We start from the raw sequence: 17,187 nt of genomic DNA, 5'->3' as shown, positions 1-17,187 counted from the left end.
ACCAAAAAAAAATATTATAATATTGCAATATAATAATGCAATATTATATGCTTATAAAATAACAATAACAATTAAGTAGTACTATATAAATAATAAAATATATTTTAAACAATTATATTATTATTCTAACCAAATATCAAAAGATGAATACAATAATTATAAATTTACTTTTTTTTTTAAAATATTTAAAATGGAATTCCAACTTATCTTCCATTCAGTGCTAAAAATATTTTTAATTATTGGGTTGGGCGATTTTAACGCAAAGTTTGTGGTTTGTCATGCACAATAACAAAAAATATGTTAAACATGAGCTATACAAACATTAAATGACAAAAGTCGAAGGTAATAAGGTACAAAACATATTTCTATGTTTAAAGGTATCTAAATGTGAAGCAACAAAATAATCTTATAACAATCATTTGAATTCTTATTAGCATATGAAAATACAAATCATAGAGTAATAACTTATAAGCTAAAATAAGTAAAACACAGCTGGTTAAATATCATATTATATAACTATGTTTTAATATAAATTTAATAATTATCAGAAATGAAAGTGTTTTTTTTTCTTTTATTGAGATTTTAACATTACAATAATCTTAAACGAAAATATTAGTAATTTATTACTACAAATCTATATAACATGTGTGATACCTAAACTACTAATTTTTCGATTTACTTCGTGGTAACATAGATAATATTTTTATTCATTGGTACTTTTTTTATTCAATTTACAAAAAGTTAATGATTTTTTTTTTAAATTATTATTATTATTATTATTATATTTTTGAATTGGTTAGGTTATTAAAATTACTGGACCTGGTTTACTGGGAAAAGATATTTGTCCTGATTTATTTAAACGATTATTGGTGCCAACGGGAGAAAACATGTCAATAAATGATTTAACTATTGAGCTGGTTGATGGTAAAAACTATAATCTTCCTAAAACTGTGTCTTAATTACATTATCAGGTAAATTATGCGAATTGATTGGTGTTCTTTTGGGTTTTTAATATTTTATTACTAGAGTTATATAATTTAAATTTGAAAATATTATCAAAATATTTTGTATAAAATAAAGTGATTTAGAATTTAAGAAAAAAATATTAATTCTTTATAAAAATTAATGACTAATTTACAATCTAACTTACTTGATCTACTACCTAAATTTAAAAAAAAAATGTAAGATAAATTATCTGTTATGAATTAAATTTAATAATAATAAACATATGTGGTTTTTTTTCTATGATATTTTAATAAACTTTTTTTCTTTATTGAACTAACCATAATAAATTATAATGAATTCGTTTTCAGATTTAAAAAACATAATAATATACTGACCCAGATATTGAATCCTAATAAACTCAATAAAAAAATTAATTTAAATACATTCCAAGATATTAATGTAGTAAAAATAAAGTTAGTAGGTAAGTAAATAAGTAGTGTTGTAAAATTTGCATTAAATTTAAATAACAGTTAATAAGTTAAATAAAACAAATAAATAAATAAATAAAAATATGACTTTATGTAACATCCAACATCAAAACAAGCCTTAATACAGAAACACAATGTACCTGATTATGGTTTGAAACAAATTTATAACTTTCAAATAATGTTTTAAAAGTGTAACAATATCTATGTTCTGTAAAAAAAGAATCAAATAAATATCAAAAAAAAATAATACAAAAAAAAAAAAAAACAAAAATTATTTTATTAAAATATAAATATATATTTTAATTTTTTTTCCAATTTATTAAAATTAAAGCTTTATAATGAAATATAAATACAAATTTGAATTATAATAATTTTCAGCATAATACAAAATATTTAATAATCTTAATATTCATACTTTAATAATTAAATCACAGAATATTTTAATTAATTGAGAATGGTAATCAATATTATGTTTGTATATCTTGTATATACACAAGATTTGTAATTTTTCATGTTTATTAACAGTTAAATTATTTTTTATTTATATTAAATTGAAAGCAATGATATATCATAATTTTCAAAAAATAATTTGGAAAAATCTTTAATATACTATAAAAGTCAGATAAGTTTTTATTGTAACTTTAATGTGTCATGACAGAAAATAATTTTATGTGCTCTATTTTGAATGTATTAGTATACTAATCTTAAAATACAAAATTAGGTTCCAATTTTATCTAAAACAAAATTTAAACACATAACTCCTTTCACTAAGAATCTTAACTACACAGAAATTATTAAAATAATCATCATTATTTGTGAAAAAAAATCATGGTTTATGGTTTTTCTATGACCTTTGTATTACATTAATAACCATAAACTTATTATATCAAAAAATATGTCTTGAATAATAAACGTAATTTTCAAATTTTCTATATGGAAATATGTGGTTTTTTTTAACTAAGTAATAATTTTTACACACATTTTATTAAAAAAATTTTAAGTATTTTTAGTTTTAAGATTGTATCTTATATCTTTTTATTTTTTATTTAATACCGACAGTACACCCGTACCCTAGAAACACTGTTAGGCAATGCTTCAGGTGGTGGGGCTGTATCTCACATCCTTAAAAAACATATAATATTAGTTAACCCATAATCGAATGCATATACAACTTTTAAAATCCCAAAAATCTCAACAACTTTTGTAATACCATTTAAATTACGAAGGTTCATAGTTAACTGCAGCATTCTACTATAACTATAGCGTCTACAAAAATATTACAATTTTTTTTATTTTATAAACTATTTATACTTATTATAAATATAAATCTCAAACTTATATTTTTTTATTCGATTAAATATTCGTATTAAATCTTAACTTTGTACTTACCTCAAAATTTCCTAAAAATCATAACAATTATTTTAATGAGTTTTGAAATTTAAAGATAATTTTTATAATCACATCATAAAAATGAAAAACTTTTCAAATTTAAAAACAAATTTCGACCCAAATATAATATTTTTTTTAAAAAATTAAACTATACTTGGTGATCTGTTTAATAAGTGATACTCATTTTCAAAAAAAAATTTGATGACATTTAAAGTTATTAACACTCAATATTTTTAATTTCTTATATTTTACATTATTAACATTTTAATGTTAATTTTAAATATTTTTAATGACTATTCTAAGATTTCCACTTTAAAAAACAATTACCTACGTGATAGTAAAATTGACAAACTATTCATCTTAATTATTATTATTGTCAGGTTATTCATTCTTGTGTATTAATGATAAATACGTACAGTTTATTGTAACAACAAGTCTGTACATCCAAATTATCCGTACAATTTTATTAATTCTAATCAACAGAAATATCGATGACAGTTTTTAGTTCAATTTATTACTTTTATTTGTTTAAGTATGTTTCTTGAAAGAAAACCCGAATTCTAAAAGTTATTTTATTCTACCGATAAAGATCATGTTTCGAAAAAGCATAAGACTTTAAGTTCAAAATTATACTTAAAATTAGTGAAAGTTATATAAACCATTACAATGTAAAGTTAAAATTACAAAACTGATAAAGAAGCTTCATTTAATAAAATATTAGTTATGATTTGGTTTTATAATAACCACGTTTAGTAAATACTTTAAAGATTAAAACTTTCCATTCAAGTTAATTGTAACATATTACTCGAGAATTAGGGTTGACCCAAAGTTAACCAAGATTGAATAATTATCTCATAATTTATACGAAATTATACACTTATATGATTTATACAGTGACATTTTATTTTTCTCGAGTTCTTGAAAGCATATACTTTTTTATAATATTTTCTAGTAAAATTAAAAAAAATACCATAAAATTAAAAAAAAAATAATAATCAGTCATTCTGATCTCATAATATGAAACTCAAGACTAAATCCAAGATCGTTTATATTATACTATATTACAAAATAATATAATTCACATTATCGAGTATTTCATTTCCAGAGAACCTGGTATATTTGGTATTATTATTTTTACAAAAATACATACAAAATAAAAATTAATTTTGTTATGCGAAAATATTAAGCTAAATTTTAATTACGATCATATTAAGATGAAACACATAATATGTATATAATTCATTCGACCTCCCCATTCAAAATCGAAATCAATTTCTGATTTTATACATAAATGTATAAACGTATACGGTGGTTCATTGTATACAAATAAATAAATACTACAACACGGCCAAGCTAAAGATACTAGCTTAACTTAGTTTGAAATATATTTTCACACTGCCTTTTGCCTGTTTATCCACCATCTCTATGTTGACAGAAGAATTTCGTTTAATCTTTTTTCAAATACTTTTTATAAAATAAATATCAATGTACTTAAAATCTTTAACTCTAGACATACAATTACTTCTCTTACGATTTATTTTTCATAAAAATAGTTTATTTTTAATGAACGACAATATATATTTTAACTATTTACGATTTGAATTATGTTCCGTATAATCCATAGTTTTGTTTTTTCTAGTATTTTATAGGATTAATTTAAGAATATTTAAACAAACTGTACAACTAAAATATTTTACAATTATCATATTTTTTCAAATCTTTAAAAATAATATTAAAATAATAATTCTTCATGAGAAAACCCATTTGCTTGACGTACTAACACACGGAGAAAATTGGGTACGATTGTAATACAAATTCCAAATTTATAGCTCTAAATTATTACAAATTTCTAAATAGTTATAAAGCTTTTATGTTCAAAGTTTAACCTTGTGGTATCAACAGGCAACACACTTGATCTGTTATGCATACAATTATTAAGCCAAAACTCTAAAAGGTAAGTAACAAATATTTTACAATTAAATAAATAATAATAATTATTTGGACAAGCAAGAGGGATACACTATGTTTTTTTTTTAAAAATATGTACTGTGATGTCTATACATTTTATGTCGGCTAGCTATTAATAACGAAAAAATGTTACACAATAAACTAATTCATATACTCAAATTAATCCTTTTAGTCTTTCTATTTCTATTTTTGAACGTTTTTTCAAATTAATCAATACAAATATCATGGCTATTATGATATTTGTATACGAATTTGACACGATATGCTAATTTATATTCGTTCATTTTAATGCATTGGCCACATTAATATGATGAGCGTATATAGATTCCGTCGATTTCATATCGATTCTACCAGCTTGTGCTCATAAAAATTGTGTATCGATTCCGTCGAAAATTAATAATTCCGTACACTCTATTAGTACATGGCCAGCTGCATACAAATACAATTCTATAGCCTGAGTTATTTCAAATGTATAGTTTTATTTTAATTAAAATAATATAGTTGATTTTTCATATAAATGAAAAAAAAAAATCATAATATATTGCGAAGTAATAACCAGATAATTCCATTTCATGTAGTGTTTATTGAATGTTAGTAAAATATCTATAGATAGAACATAGTTAAAGTTAAAGGTATATAATAATATATGTAATTATATTTTGACATTTTATTAAAATTGTAAAATATTATAAATGACGATTATCGATAAAACTATAACTGATAAAAATAATTATAAAATTATGTACGTCGATTTTCTATCATTTTTCCACTATCATTATAATCACGTGAAAATACGAGCTACCGAATTCTATGGTTGATTTTTAAGAACAATAACCGGTAGAGTCGATAAACAGTTCTTTTTAAAACCAAAAATGTCGGCAGAATCGATAAAATCACATTATAGATGAATCCAATACTAATTTATCAATCCACTACTGGATTTCTAGTTTTCTCAATGTACGTAAAAATACAATTGATAAAAATTATTCTTAATTTTATGATTTGAAATATTAATTTTCTAATTAATAAATATAGTTAGTATTGAAATATTAAACTTAGTTAATTTTTTTTAAAAGATTTTTTAGTGTGTATGGAATATTATTAAAATAAAAGGATATTTTTCACGAATATAGTCACAATAATAGTTCTTTTGGATATTACTAAATTTGTATTTTAACTTATAATTCGAATATAAATATCTCATAAAAATGCATATTGCTGATTACATTCATGTTGCAATTAGTGACATAAAAGAGAAAAAAGTGAAACCGATTTTCACTATATTAAATTTATTTTTACACGATATTTTTTTGCATACTTTGCTTTATAATATTTTCTTTTATATATATATATATACGGCGATCCATCATTACCTTCAAGTATATATACATACAGTAATCCGCAATGAAAGATAAAACTCAGCCTCTGCGTCTATCGGCTTTTTTTTCTTTTTTATTAAAATTAATAAGTCTCCGGTAAATAAACATGAAGATTTTTTTCTCTAAACAATGATCTTTACATTTTATTCACATTTATAATTTGTATTTTTTTATAAATCATCTTATGAAATAATTAAAAACACAACGATTTTTATGAAAGTTGTCATCATTTTATCTATTGAGATGTATTACATTTATTGCCTACCAGTCTTTGCCATATAAAATAATGAGGTGTAAAAGTGTCATACAATCTTCTTGGAATTTTTTTTTATACATATACATACACAGCGATACGTTTAAAGTAAAATAAAACGGTGTAGAAGCGGTATATCGCTCGCGTCACTCCACAAAATCTATAGAATACGACGGCGGAAAATAGAATCGTATTTTTTTTCGGAAAAAAAATATCGTACGAAGATGGCAGGAGATAGAATACGATATTTTCACATAATGCGTATCGTGCTCCACGTACGTTTACGGTACAACACGTACTGCACTTAAATCAGCAGGTAGCATACCATTGGATGCGGATTCAACGACACGAACACCGAAATAAAATCAACCCCCAGTTACCTTCGATATATTATACATGAATATATGTATTATATGAGTATAATATATGTATACATATGTACGGTCATGCGTCAGAGACTTAAGTGGTTGATGATCGGACGGTGGGCAAGTACAGCGGCAGGGCTGAAGTTGGATTTGTATATTATAATGGCGTACGGTGAACGGGTAACAAAAATAAGTAACGAGTGTGAAGGGGATGGTGCGGGAAGTGTGGGGATCGTCGAGCTTACCTGTGGAGAGAACGGTACACGCGCGCACGCACGGATAACGCGACGACGATTAGTGTGCGAGACTGTGCGCGGCTGCGGCGTCGGCGATAGTGCAGGTGGTCAAATAAGAATTTACGTCGTGAAAATGATGGTGACGATGTATTATTATGTAAATATGTATTTCGATGGTGGGTATTGTAACACGATGTGTTGTTAATGTTATTGTTATTAAAACAATTATTATCGTGACAGCAAATGTAAAAATTGTTATTTCATACGGTTTGATAAAAATAATAATAATAATAATGTCGTGTTCAAGGGGACGCGATGCGTATCAGAGAGCTGTGCAGACTCTCCAGCAGCGGGGATCAACGGACAACGACGACGACGATGACCGTATCACGGTTGCAGATACACCGAGCCGAGTGCAACAGTCGTCATGGTTGCGGCGGAGGCAACGACGGTAACGGCAACGACGATAACGGTAACGGCAACGGCGACGACGGTGGCGGCGGCGGCAGCGGCAGCGGCAGCGGCGGCGGCGACGACGTCACTGTGTGCGCGGTGGCGGCCAACCCCGGTCGTCGTCGTCGTCGTCGTCGTCGTCGTCGTCGCCCGTGCGCACAGTGACGGGAGGCGGAAACAGATTGACGACACGAGCACGCGGGAAACAACGCGCGAGACGGCGGCGTGGATGATGGGCACGCGCGCGCGAAATACGATCGCGAGAGCGTGGCGGGGCCGCGTATGTACGGTGCGCAGCGCCGGTAACGAGATACTGACGTCGGCGGCCGTTCGCTGCTGATGCTGCTGCTGCTGCTGCTGCTGCTGCTGGACGCGGTAGCAACAGCCGCCGCCGTCGAGCCCGTGCAACCCTAGGCAACGCGCCGCCACCATCACCACCGCTGCCACCGCCACCGCTATCGGCGGCGGCGGTTGTGTAAAGGTACGCCAACACTATCTGACGGACACGCGGAGTGAAAGACCCCGAGATCTCCGGATCATTATAATATCGTAGTTTTTCGTTTATTTTTCTACGATAATTATGTCGTTATCGTAATGTGTCGACGACGTTGCGGTTTTCAAAAATTATCCGGAAATCATCGACGCGCGTTAAACGGTGTCTCGTGCAAGACGTACCGCCAACCTGTGCGAGCAAAGCGAACGCGCGCACGAAAACGTAAACAACTATTCGGGTTTCGAGGTTTCCGTGGGCTACAAGTGACAACAACTATTATCAATGAATAACGACGGAAAACTTCTTTGCCCGTGTAATATAAAACTACTGTGTGGATATCAAAATTAGAGTACCGATTTTCTTACAATTTCAGCAGGTGGTTGGAAGTTCCAACTTGGAACCCTTGGACCCCTCCTCCTATTGTATACGTGCCTGGAGTATAGTGAGTACTTGTCACTTGTACACCGAACCCGTCGATGGACAAAACTATTACACTATTGTAGACCGTAACTATTGTACACCGTAATCAAATACGCGCACAAGATAATATCATTATACACACTTTTCGTTCTAACACAGCCGGGAACCACTTTTTTTTCTTAATTTCGACATCTGATTATTTTAATTTATACTATACACAGGATTTTTATTTTTCAGATTCTTATTTAAGAATTGCTATTCTACCTTTTCCGTATAAATACTTATAATATGATATATATATATAGATGATATATGATATAAATTGTTTACAGTTTTTCTAACCGTTTGAATGAGATCGATAACACTTTTGGATTTTTTAGATTTCAACGACAATAACTAATCGAATATAATCACGTAATTTATCATAGTGACGTATACTTTCAATTTTTTCCATCGGTAGTCTTAAGTCTTTTAAAAATGTAATTGATCCTGTATACGAAATATAGAAATTCCATGATTATAATTACTCGTATATGTTATGTATATATTTTCAGTACTGAGGAGTTGAGAATCGTCTCTTTCCCTAGTTAGACGTTAGAGGTATATCAATGTACGGGTCAGTCGTAATTAAAATTCGAATCGCGTGCCCAACTACGTTTTTCGTTTTTACTTGACACCGAAGTCGTGAACCATGAACTTTTTTCATAAATATATATATATATACATGTATATATATATATCAATGTAAGACGAATTGCCCGAACTCAGCCGGGAATTCAAAACGGATCTTAAACGAATATATACAGTCATCCATTTTAAATACATTATTGCAAAGAAACTCGCAGATTAAACTTACACGAGAAAAAAATGTATTCATCGATCGTCTAACTTTCTTTTAGGTAAATTATTCAACAACAAAATTTAAAAGTTTAATTTATAAAAAAAAAAAACCTATCGATTCATAAAAAATATACTTTTAATGTTATACCAAAAATGTATTCTTCTTTCCAGTTTGTAAATTTTTTCACACCACAAACTTACTAACATCCAAATTAGATTTTTTTTTTTCAGCTACGGAAAAATAAATAAACTTCAATTTAAATAATAAAAGTACTTGATAAAAAGCGATTAATCTTTTTATCAGTAGAAGTTAAATTCTATAGGGGTAAACTTGTAGATATACTACCACAAATACGTTGAAATCGTCAAATTCCCATCGTTCTAGGAAAAAAAGTGAAATTTTGAAAAAACATTACTGGAATCAGTGCATATTGTTTAAAATTACATTGTTTATATATGAAAAAATAATATTTCTATAATAAAAACTTTATTTTTTTTTTTGTTATATTTGTTTTTTATTTGTACAATCTGTATAAAAATATAATTAAAATAAACACAATGGAGGGGTAATACAATTATAGGGCATTGGTCATGGTTGGCTTGAAGAAGAAGCTATTCATTAATAGCACTTCATAACGGGATGGTGGACTAGTCGACTAGTAGGTCACGGCACCAGCTACGCTTTAGACGTCGGCCAGGGTCGCCCGGGATTATACGGGAAGATAGGTTTTGGATGAGAGGGTTTCGGTGATTTGAAAGTTTAAGGTGGAAACGTTTATATAGGGTTTTGGCGACGTTTTTTACTGTCGAAATGAGGAGGTCCCTGTGGAGGGTATCATTTGTAACATAAAAAGGGGCTTTAGTTATCTGCTTGAGGCATTTGGATCGGAATGTTTAGATTCTGTTTATATTGGAGTTTTTGGCTGAACCCCAGAGTTGGATTCCGTAGAACCAGATAGGTTTGAGAAGTACTTTGTATATGAGGATTTTATTGTGTAGTGAGAGATGTTTGGATGATAGAATGAGGCGAAGTTGTCTTTGACGATTATTTAGTACAAGTCGTTTGTTACGTATGTGGGTAACCCACGTGAGTCGACGATCTAGCCATAGGCCTAGGTAACGGACATTTTGAGCGGTCGGGAGAGGTTGGTTGTTAAGTGTGATAGAGGGCAGCTTATTGGTCTGAGAGTGAATGTGCAGTAGATTGATTTGGATTCATTGAGTTTGAACCCCCATTCTTTGTACCATATCGAGAGGATGTCAAGGTGGGTTTGGATTCGGCTGGATGCCTCGAGAGGGTCATGGTGAAGAGCCAGGATGGCTTTATCATCGGTGAAGTCACTGGTGGTGGTGAGGTTGGTAGTGGGTTGGTCTGATGTGTACAGGTTGAATAAAAGAGGTGCCGCTACAGCTCCTTGCGGTATTCCAGCTCTAATTGATGATTTGTCAGATAGGGCTGAGCCATATCGTACGGAGAAATACCCGTCTTCTAGATAGGACTTGAAGATTAAATAGAAGCTGGGAAGAAATATTGATTTTAATTTGAAAAGGAGGCCGTGATGCCATACCTTGTCAAACGCTTGTGCTACGTCTAAGAAGGCGCCTGTGCAGATTAGTTTCTTTTCAAGAGAATAGGAAATTTCGTCAACTATACAATGAACCTGGTGTATGGTAGAGTGGTTATTATGAAATCCGAATTGATTGTCTGGGAGGTTTGTGTCAATGATTGGGAGTAGGCGTTTAAATGTGAGTTTTTCAAATACTTTAGAAAAAAAGGTAGAAGGCTTATTTGTCTATATGAGCTGGGAGAGTCAGCGGGTTTCCCGGGTTTGAGTATCATAATTATAATCGAGAATTTCTAAAGTAGAGGAAAGTATGAGAGTCTAAGCATGGAGTTGTAAATGTGCGTGAGTGATAAGATGGCTTTTCTGGGAAGTTGGGAGGCGACTTCTGATGTAATAAGATCGTAACCTGGGATTTTATGACGTGTAGATTTATTGATTATAAATTCGACTTCACTGGGTATGATATATTTTGGTGGAAGGGTCATAGGTAGTGGACTGGTTAGGAAGTGGTCGACTTCAACTATTTTGTTACGGGGTATGATATCAATATGTGGCTGGAACGTTGACGAAAAGCATTAGCTTTTTCTGAGTCACTGATAAGCCATGCGGCGTCAGGGTTTCTCAGAGGGGGTACTGGTAGTTGAGAGCAGATAATTTTTCTGGTGTTTTGCCAAAGAGAATTGTCGGTGGTGAAAAGGGATGCGAGATGGTTTGTTAAGTTATCGGATTTGATTTTAGCTAGGATTCTTTTGAGTTTATTGGTTAGGTGATTAAATAGTCGTTTGTCAGAGGGATATTTAGTTCTTTGCCAAACAGCGCGTGCTTTTCTTTTTTCCGATATTAGAGTTCTGACAAAATGTGGAAGATCAGAGGTGGATTTATTAAGTGGGTTAGGAATAGTGGAGGAGGACCAAGCTGCTTGATGAATTGATGTTGTGAAGGTGTTAACAGCGTCGTCTATGTCTTGAGTTGATTTTAGTCTAGTTTTGAGATCTATACGGTTAACGAGTTAAGTTCTGAAGGCTTCCCAGTCCATACGACCTTGAGTGAGACTAGGTTTGTTCGATTTTTTAGAAGCAGCGGTGTCTATTGTGAGAAGGACTGCCGAGTGATCAGAACATAAATCATCGAGGTTGATTAATGTATTGTGAAGGCGGTTTGGGATTTTCATGACAAATATATCAAGAATGTCTGGTTCTTTTCTTAGGGATGTAGGCCAATAGATTGGAGAAGGAGGAGCGTGAATTTTGTAATTATTTTGTTGCGATAGGTTATGTAGGGTGTTACCGCGAGGGTTGTTGGTGCGACAGCCCCATTGTATGTTTTTCGCGTTTAGATCGCCTCCGATTATAAATCTTTGGCTTAGTGTATTAAAGAAGTGCTGGAAGAGAGTTGGTGTTATGGAATGACGGGGCGGGCTGTATATGGCATAGATATTGATTGGAATATTGTTTAATATTAGAGCAATTCCGCAGGCTTGTATATGGGCTGTTTGGTACTGAGGAAGAGGGTAGAATAATAGTGAGGTTCTTATAAAAATAGCAGCGCCAGCATGGGCTGTGCCATCTGGGTGATTCGATTTAATAATGTGGTAACCAGGTAGATTTATTTGTGTGGTGTTGATTAGGTGCGTTTCTGAAATAAGTGCAATATCAATTCTATTGTTTTGGAGGGTGGCCAGTAGTTCGTTTCTACGGTTAATTAGGCCATTAGAGTTCCAGGTTAAGATGAGGAGAGAGTTGGACGTAAAATTATTGGTTTGCATTTTATTTGTTTATATTATTTATGAGGTTTGTGAGGACTTGGGTGAGGAGGGATAATAGGGGATATATGATTGATTTAAATTCATCAAGAAATTTAGTGAGAGAGGTCTCATTATCAGTTGAGTTGGACTGGTTGTTGGGAGGGAACCCTTAGTCGCGTTTGCATACGTACGTGAGTGCGGTGAGAAGTTTTCATTAAGTTGAGATTGGTGTTCTGGACTGCTGGAGGTGTAGGGTGGCTGTGGTTGAGAAAAACTTTATAAATTTATTATGTTAGTCGTATTACATGACTAACACTCGAAAAAGAATGAACCCGTATCCCGTCAGATTTATTTTAGGTAAACATGAAAGCTATTGGAAATTGACAGCCGTTATTATTTATTACGTGAAAATATGTTTAAACCTGAGAGGGTAAGATTCTAGTTTACTTAGGCCGACTATACACGATGCGGTTTGCTATACAGGTTTATCTGCACAGTTTACTTCTACAGGCAAACCGGAGCGTGTATGTGAGCCTTTTTTTGTGCAACTACAAGTTTTGTGAACTATACAGTTTTCAGAAAGAATTGAAATTGTCTATATTCTGCCTGTACAGTTTTTGCATACCGGAACATGTGTGTGGTTTACCTGACAACTGCATGGTTTCAGTTGAGTTTTGTATATTTTTTCGCTCATTCGTAGTAATTAAATTTAAATTTCAAATTTTTGTACCAAATATGACAAGTTGAAAGTACTATCAAATAATTGAAGAGCTTATTGAGTTATACCAATCAAAACCTTGTCTCTGGTGAGCCTACGCTCTGGTACCACCATTTATTTAATTTTCTAGGAAATCAAAATTTTAAAGATATCTTTACTTATATGTTTTCGAACTTCTTTTTACTATCAATAATTAAAACTAAACCAATCTCTGCGAGCGCGTAATCATCTTGCGTGCATGTCTGGTGACAAATGTGGTTAACTGATAGTTCAAACCTAATTATTTACCACAACGTGTGTTGCACATTGTGTGTATAGGTAAATGTATACTTTTTACCTGTACAGTTTACATATGCAAGCCACATCATGTATAGTCGGCCTTAGGAAGTTTCTTTTCTATCAGATTTCACTTGCATTAATTGTTTACGTAAAGAATCTATTTTGGAAGTTAGTTTCGATAACTCGTTAAAACGATACATGTTTATTAACTAATTTTTTTCACACACAAAAAATTTTCCATTAAAAAATAATATTTTAGAAAAATATTTTAAATCGTTCGTTATAAAAAGGTTTTTAATAATGAATGAAAATTTTGATGATATTCAATATATTTAGAAAAATTTAGTCTGGATTTTTTTAAAATTTTTATACTAATCCTTTAGCTTTTAAATTTTATTTATATTTAAAAACCCAAATAATGTTTATTTATTAACTTACGTAACTATAAGATTTTCTACTTACTGTTTATTATATTCAATAATAATTGTAAATAAAGAAAAGAAAAAAATTGAATTTCTTACAAATACAAAACCTTTAGTTTCACTATAAAAGACTGTTAATCAATGATTGAAAAAAATTAAACATCGAGATAAACTTTACAAATAATTTATAATTTATACGTATACGTATAATAAACCAATATAAAAGATAGTTGGAATTTTAGAAAATATTATCTTTAGTGATTAATACTTTATAAAAAACAAAATATAATCATTTCATTATCAACTGACATAGTGGTGAAATTAAAATTGAGTAATAATAAACTATTGACTCTTCCCAATCAAAAGTCACAAAATATATGCATCCCAATCGTCAATAATATGAATTCAAAAACCTTTTAAGAAGTGATAGTTCTTCAAATATTTTAGTGGCATAAAACAAATATTTACCATTGAATTTGAAATGAATGTCAAATTATTTTTGAAAACGGATATTATATTCATTGGGTTACTTTACGAAAAATAACCAAATTAAATTATTATTGTTAATTTCACTAATAAAAAAGTTAATCCGTAAATTTATACGATTCAATTCAATTCAACATTTTTATTAGACACTAACTGAACAACCCAATTGTCAAAGATTTATTTTTACTAGTAAGTATACGTTTATTGTCTTTACAAGTATCTCAAAGATGAAATATACATATGATAGGTAGAATAAATATTGATATCAATGTTGAGTGCAACCATAACAATTTATATATATTCTAATCATTTAGCTTAACATATACATATATGTATATATAAATATTATAAATACATTATTTATATATACATATATCTTGAAATATAAATTAATCTTAATGATATACTTGTATATGATTTACTCGTAGTTATACTCTTATAGAGTATACAGCTTATTCCTGAAATGATTGAGGAAACTAGTATACTTATACGCATACTCTCTAAAGTAGCCAAATGAAGAATCTTTTGACATTTTTTTTTTTATCTTAAAAACCTGAGTCTTATATAATTATCTTTAGAACAATAATTCGAATCTAAAAATGAATACTTGTAACATATTTCTTGCAAATTTCTCACGTGAATCGATATATGACATCGATTTTGAGCTTATCATCCGTTTTTTACATTTTTATTGTAAAATAATCATAATTAAACAAAATGTATCTAAAATTCAATAAGAACTGTGTTAATTTATCAGATATTTGAAATAACAATCAATACATTTCAACATCTTTTATCTTGCAGAATTTTCATACAAATCTATAAGTCACATCACATTTTCTGATCCTGGCCACTCATGCGTGAAAACGAATAACAATCCCATAATCTATGTCACATATCAATTCATGTAAGAAATTTTCAAGAAATATGTCACAAATATTAATTTTTAGATGCGAAATAATGTTTTAAAGATAATGATATAAAACCCAAGTTTTGAAGATGGAAAAAAAATCAAAAGATTCTTCATTTAGCCACTCCAGAGAGTATGCGTATACTAGTTTCCTCAGCTATTTCAGGAACACCCTATATATTTACATTATATAAAATTGAATTTTTTTGCGATATATTAAGTTTTAAAAAAAAATAAATTTGGAATACAATATAATGCGGTACTTAAGTTAACATGCCATAAAAGAGGAACATTCGAAATTATTGTATTTTATTTTCTTCCAATCAAATTCTTCTGTATCCAATCAATGAATAAAAAGCCAAGTTGAAGAACTCGAGGGGAATATATGATACAGTTGCGAAAAAATGTTGAGAACATTTTTTTCAAAGTGCCGCCAAAAAAGTAACACATCCAAGTACGAAAGGTGCCCTCCCCTCCCTTATGATCAAAAGTTGAAAAAAAGAACGGTTTTAGAAAACCGTGGGAGTTTGTAATACAATCCAAAAAAAAATCAAATGAATATTCATTGATTTCATCAAAAAAATCGGTATATAAATAATGCCTATTATTTTATGTATGTTTTTTTTATTGTTTTTATTTTTTAATTATACGTACAGTATATTCGATTATTTTTACATTAAATGTTATTAATGATATTAAAATAATAAACAGAAAGTATTGATAAATAAATAAAGATAAAAGTAATTAATTATTCAATTTTGATGTTGAGACTGGAGGCTTAAAAGCAAGAGCCATCCACACATGGAGTTCTTATAACTTACACTAAATTAATATGATATCTAATTTTTTATGGAATAATTAGTCCATTCATCGTTTTCTATTATTTATTGAAGATTTTTTTAGAGGCATTTTACATAGTTGAAGAATTCAAAAGTTATAAATCTAGAAGTACTAAATAAAACTGTAAACTTTTATAAAATATTCTAAAACTTTAATTTAAGAAAAATTTCCTAAAAAAAAAAACAATTAAACTTGAATACTGAAAACGTAATTTTAGCACTAACTATTCATACGAATTTTATCATAAGCTCGAATAATTAAATAATATACCATAATTTTTGATTTTGTATAGATTTGTTCGTAAACTAATAAATTCCAAAACAATGTTTGCTTACGTATAATAAACTTATACATGAACTCCTAATTGATTTAGATAATTAATAAATAAGCGATCAAATGGATCCAAGAGAAAAAAAAATTACGACAATTTTAAATTAAACTTTTAAAATAATTTTAATGAAATAGATGTAAAACATCAGTCAATCTAACCATTCGTTAATAGTTGGATGTCAGTAAATGGTCCAATATTCTCATGTATTTCAAATCCCAATAAAATATATCATTCAATGTCGGCTTTAATTTATGGAATTAAATGACCACTAGCTTTCCTTTAATGAACATCACAAGGCATAAGCCTTTTCTAACTGTATACATTTTAGAAGATCTGTAAGTCTAGGAAATAACCAAGTGAGGCCTTGTTTAGAAAGATTTATTTGTGGATAGAGTTTATGTGATAGTGCTAAGAAGGCGGGTAGATATGATGAAAATTGTAATTAATGATCTTGTGAAATATGACCTTAGAGTCTCTTATGATCAATTAACTGGATGAACAGAGAGACGGCTGAGTTGAGGAGAAGTGAGTTCTTGGCTATTGTTAACATGCCTATATACCTATATGTTTTTTACCTCAATAGATTGGATCACCTTCAAATAGTTCCATTGATAACGACGAATATAAGGGAACCAAGCCGCCTCAGTTATGTAAAAATGTGAC

The 17,187-nt window shown here is 29.8% G+C and overlaps 1 protein-coding gene across 6 annotated transcripts in view; it reads right to left on the bottom strand.

Moving 5' to 3' along the window:
* LOC112680296 (potassium voltage-gated channel subfamily H member 8) overlaps positions 1-17,187 on the bottom strand; it is a 201,275-nt gene that overhangs the window by 162,121 nt on the left and 21,967 nt on the right. Inside the window, exon 1 of one of the 6 annotated variants that reach the window (XM_025550342.1) lies at positions 7,033-7,772. The exons of the other annotated variants lie outside the window; for them this stretch is intronic. The gene's annotated coding sequence lies outside the window, so the exon portion shown is untranslated. Of the gene's footprint in view, positions 1-7,032; positions 7,773-17,187 lie in introns of those variants that run through there. 6 annotated transcript variants of the gene reach the window in all.

Source organism: Sipha flava, unplaced genomic scaffold, assembly GCF_003268045.1.
Source record: "Sipha flava isolate LNK unplaced genomic scaffold, YSA_version1 176_pilon_pilon, whole genome shotgun sequence".
Lineage (NCBI taxonomy): Eukaryota > Metazoa > Arthropoda > Insecta > Hemiptera > Aphididae > Sipha > Sipha flava.
The sequence above is the reverse complement of the archived record's forward strand: the minus strand, read 5'-3'. Positions and strand labels throughout refer to the sequence as shown.